Here is a 5,266-nt window from a genome sequence, read left to right on the forward strand (position 1 = left end):
CAGGATTTCATGGAATAGATTATCAATGCCCTATGAGTCTCTTTGCCTTCTTGGATACCAAATATCCTGATGTTTGGACCTTTGATGGTATCTAGTATTTCTCATATATTATTCTCATTTTTGGGCCATTTTCTCAGTCTTCATAGTGGATTTTTCTAGGCCAGCGATTCTGTATTCTACATCTGAGATTCTATTTTCTGTATGATCTAGTATACTTTTAATACTTTCCAGGGAGATTTTGACTTCCTGTATTATAGCCTTCATCTCTAACAGGTCCATTTGATTCTTTTTTAGAGTGCATGTTTCCTCTTTCAGATCTTGCAAGAATTTCCTCACCTCTTGGAACTCAGCTCTTTTTTTCCTGTCTTTTCTGCAGTTCATTGTCTCTCTTCTCTTCCATCTCTGTTAGCTTTGTCATTATGAATATTCTAAAATCCTTATCAGACATTTCCATTGTACTGGCTGAGGATGAAGCGGTATTATTCTTTTCCCTTGGAGGAGAGGTATTGTCTTTATCTATTTAATAATTATAGTATGAATTTATTTTAGTACAAAACCTTTTTGAAATTCATACATAGTTTTCCCATTACACATATTTCCATGAGTTTTTTTTTCTGAAACATTTTTTAGTTCATTAATTTACATTCATTATATAAGCATCCTCACAGCATACAAAATATGATTTCTCATCCAGAATACACTGCATAGTGGCTTAGTCATGCATGTTATTGCTTTTCCATATTTCTTGTGATCTGCGGTGATTTCTAGTCATCTGATGGATGGTGTGTTTCTTCCTGATTCTTGAAGTTCAATCTGAGCTTTCAGAGGCAAACAGAAAGTGATCTGCAATCTTTTTTCTGTTCCATTTTCACTGTCTGTGCATCAGATTCAGGGTGAAGAGAGGAATATTCTGACCTAGAAATGAGTCTGGAGGGAGAAGTCTCAGCAGAAAATCTTCATTTTTGGTCAAGGAAACCAACATTTCACAGCTGAAATACGGTATCCATTATCAGGATAGGCCTGGCTTTGCTGGTGCTTTTCAAGAAATGAGTCTGGAGGGAGAAGTCTCAGCAGAAAATCTTCATTTTTGGTCAAGGAAACCAACATTTCACAGCTGAAATACGGTATCCATTATCAGGATAGGCCTGGCTTCTCGTTCATCCCTTCCAGTTTTAAAACTTGAATTGTTCTTGGGGTCAGCAGGTGGTGTGGTGGTTGAGGCGCTGGACTCCCACATGACCGACCACAGTTCAAGTCCCGGACCTGGCGGCTTGCTTTCTCACTTTCCCTCTCTCTCTCGCGCACTCTGTCTCTCTGGTCAAATTAAAATAAATAAATAAAGTTAAATAAAATAAGTCTTTAAAAACAAAAACAAAAACAAAAACAAAGCTTGAATTGTTCTTTTTCATGCAATTAGGAAAAACCTAACAAGCATAGCTTTTCTCATTCTTGTTCTTTAGCTGTATATGAAAATGACATTTCAGGAGAGGCAGAGGAAGCAGAGCAGAACTTTCTAGCTGATTAGGAATACCAGAAAGACAAACGCATGTTATTTTTGTAAGTAACTAATTGCATAAGCAGTATGACTAGACTTTACTGGATTGTTTCTACTTTTTAGAAGTTTTTTCTTTTTTTCTTTTTTGCTCTTGGTATATAAAAATGTCTACTAGGCCAGCCAGTGGCATGATGGTTAAGGTGGCTGGATCATGGTTTTAGTCCCAGACCCAGCAGCTGAGACACACCCTAGGTATATGTGCGTGTGCCCAAAATCACAAAGGAAAATGGAGGAGGGATTATAGTGTGCCCATCTCCCATGGGGTTGGAGGGTGCTTTCTCACTTTCCCTGTCTCTCTCTTTGTCTCTCCCAGCTGAGCACATGTGCCCTCTGGCAAATATAAAAAAAAATATATATTTTAATAAATAAAATGTTGCAAAGAATACAGACATATATGACATATCAGAACACCTTCCCATCCTCAAAACCTAACTAGGCAAATTAAACATCCACGATTAATCCACTACTGCCCCTGGGTGGCACATAGCCCAATTACAGAGAAAGTAATTATATCTAAACAGTCAGTATTTTGAGTAAGTGAAATTTTAAAAATGACAAAAAATGTTATGGTCTTAAACAGTCTCAGAAATTTACATTTAATAAGGCAAGCATTACATAGATAAATGAATTATAATCTCTTTTTTTAAAAAAATAATTATTTTTATTTATTCATTCTTTTTTTTTTTTTTTTTTTTTTTAATTTGACCAGAGAGAGACAGAGGTTGAGAGTGAGAGAGAGAGGAAGTGAGAAAGCAAGCCACCAGATTCAGGACTTGAACCCTGGTCGGCCATGTGGGAGTATCCAGCGCCTTAATCACCACACCACCTGCTGGTCCCGAATTATAATCTCTTAATTACCAAGTCAGTGCCATTGAACCTGAAGACATACACTAACTATTGGATTCTTGCATCTATGCCCTTGGGAAAGAAACTTCCCGTTTTCAATTGCTCCAGTACCATTTCTTTATTTATTAGTCTCAAAACAGTTTTAATTAAACAAGTAAAGTACGCTAATTATAAAAACATTAGAAAACTCAAAGAAGCAGGAAGAATATTTAAGTCACTTACAGTGTCTTCACCACATGCTAAACATTATTAACTTTTTGGCATAGTTTCAGAATCATACTTTTTTAAATAATTATTTTATTTAAGTTTATTAATTTACTTAAATTTGACCAAAGAGGGACAGAGTGTGAGAGAGAGAGGGCACGAGAGAGAGAGAAAGTGAGAAAGCAAGCCGGTATGTCCAGGACTTGAGCCATGGCTGGCCATGTGGGAGTCTAGTACCCTTAACCACCATGCCACCTGCTGGCCCCCATAGTTTTTACTTTTTTTTTTTTTTTTGGAGAGGTTTTTTCTATGGGCCCCAGAAAGACCAAGAGAGACAGAGAGACAGAAAGCAAGAAACCACTCCCTAGGGGAGATGGCCACGCCGCAATCCCTTCTCCTCCTTTCTCCTCTCAGGATCTTGGGTACCCATGCACACGTGCCCGGCATGAGTTTAAGCCACCGGGTCTGGGACTTGAACAGCAGTCGACTACACGGGAGTCCAGCAACATAGCCTTTACACTAACTGCTGGTTCCACTTTTTACATCATTTTTTAATGGTGGGAAAATAATAATAGCTAGCAATTCTATTGAACTTACTGTATGCCAGATATAGTACCAGTTCATTTATTTTTGTCAGAGGATGTATGCACCCACCAGAGAAAGGCTGATAAAGGGAGAGGGAGAAAGCAGCCTCCCCTAGTGGGTTGTAGCCATGCCTCAGTCCCTTCTCTTCTATTTTTCCATCCTTTTGGGATATGGGTCATCCATGCACACATGCCTGACATATTTTTCAAACTGCCAGCGCTGGGACTCAAACTGCTTAGTCAGCTATGTGAGATCCTTCCCCCTTAACCATCAGACCATGGGCCAGCCCACCAAGTGCTTTATATATATATATGCTTCATTTAATCTTCATTATTATCCTATGAGGCAGGTACTATTACTGTCCTCATCTTATATACAAAAAAACTGAAGTGCAGAAGGGTAGTAACCTACTCAATGCCACACATGTAATGATTCAACTGGGACTCAAATCTATTCAGCTTAGTCTGCTCTTAATTGCCATATCCCCACCATTTCTTGGCATTTCGTTATATGGATATACTTTATTGAACAAATTTCCCACTGTTGCACATTTAAGTAGTTTCTAAATTATTATTATGAGTAATGATTTGGTCAGCCTGCTACATTTTTGCAAGCATATATTGATATATCCTAGTCCATCTTTGCATTATTAATAGAAATATCTGAGAGTGATTGTTTTATGAATAAAGACAGATTTATTTGCAAAACTTACGATTCTTGTGGCTGGAAAGTCCACACGCATGGAGAAGGAAGCAAGGAGATGGCGGCATGTGCAGAGAGAGTGCTATGGACATCTGTTTTAACAACCTGCACGTGTGAGAACTGACCCCCTCTCGTGAGAGCTAGAACTCCCACGGTATCTCGTGAGAGCATTAATCCATTCATGAGACCAGTACCTTCATGAGACCGGTGCCTTCATGAGGCAGTCCCCATCCATGAGGCTTTGTGACCTCCTAGTACCTTACATTGTGACTCAAATTCCAAAACATAAACCTTTGGGGGACAAACCATTATCCAAACTGTAACAATATTTTATTCTATTCTTAGGCTAAATTCAGAGAAGTAAAATTGAAGATCAAATAAATTCCACATATTTAGCTTCTTATTTTATTTTTCCGTGTGCTCTCACCCAGAGAAACAGAGAGGGAAAGCAAGAAAGCACCCTCTTCCCCTCCCCATAGTGGGTGGCTACATTGCAGTCCCTTCTCCCGTTCTCCTTTTGGGATTTTGGGCATGCATGTGTCTAGTGTCTTTTTCATCTAATTGCTTTGTATCAGGACATGCTTAAAGAAAGAAGGGTCACGTCAAAAGGATATAGGAGCCAGCTCAATGGGACTCCCACTGGTCAAATAAATTTGCACATCAAAATAAATGATGACTTTAAAGAATCCATTAGTCCATGCTGATATATATGAATTAATGAATGGGGAAAAGGTAATGCTTTATTTGATAGTAAAATTCCAAGTAGTTAACGTAGAATGAATGATAAAATTAGAAAATCACTATTTAAAAGGAGAAAGTAGTAAGTTAACAGTGGATACCTGGTGGACATCACTTAGCTAGATGTTCAAAGTTTCTCATCACCCTAATGAGACATCATGTGCGTCCCGACAGAAGCACTGAGAAGAGCACATAACTCTGTGATATTGCTGCCAAAGATGAATACCTGACTTGACTCAAGAGAAAACACTAGACAAATCCATATTTTTTTAACATTTTTATTTCATTTTCTTTTATACATTCAATCACATTATTTAGCTTACAAAATGAATATTTCAACAGGTGAGCATTTCTCCCTAGACCAGTTGATAAAACTATAAAATATCTTCAACAGATAATACCACATTTCTTTGTCCCATTAATGCATTGTTTCCCTACTTTTCTTCTAAATGTCCTTCCTTAGACCCTACTCTTTCACACACACTATATCTGGTATTTACATCTATATATTGTGTTTCTATATCCTTTAGTCATTCGGTTTCAGTCATAGAATGTGGACACTCAATATATATTAAGTGGGGACATACAATGCCTCTCCTTCAAAGCCTGGCTTGCTTCACTCAGCAGTAAATCTTC

At 38.0% G+C, this 5,266-nt stretch overlaps 1 long non-coding RNA gene across 6 annotated transcripts in view; it reads left to right on the forward strand.

Moving 5' to 3' along the window:
- The window catches only part of LOC102488903 (uncharacterized), a 111,636-nt gene that overhangs the window by 80,095 nt on the left and 26,275 nt on the right, over positions 1-5,266 (forward strand). Inside the window, exon 3 of one of the 6 annotated variants that reach the window (XR_003548830.1) lies at positions 1,461-1,557. The exons of the other annotated variants lie outside the window; for them this stretch is intronic. This is a non-coding gene — a long non-coding RNA (uncharacterized LOC102488903). The remainder of the gene's footprint in view (positions 1-1,460; positions 1,558-5,266) is intronic. 6 annotated transcript variants of the gene reach the window in all.

Source organism: Tupaia chinensis, unplaced genomic scaffold (assembly GCF_000334495.1).
Source record: "Tupaia chinensis unplaced genomic scaffold, TupChi_1.0 Scaffold000140_1, whole genome shotgun sequence".
Lineage (NCBI taxonomy): Eukaryota > Metazoa > Chordata > Mammalia > Scandentia > Tupaiidae > Tupaia > Tupaia belangeri.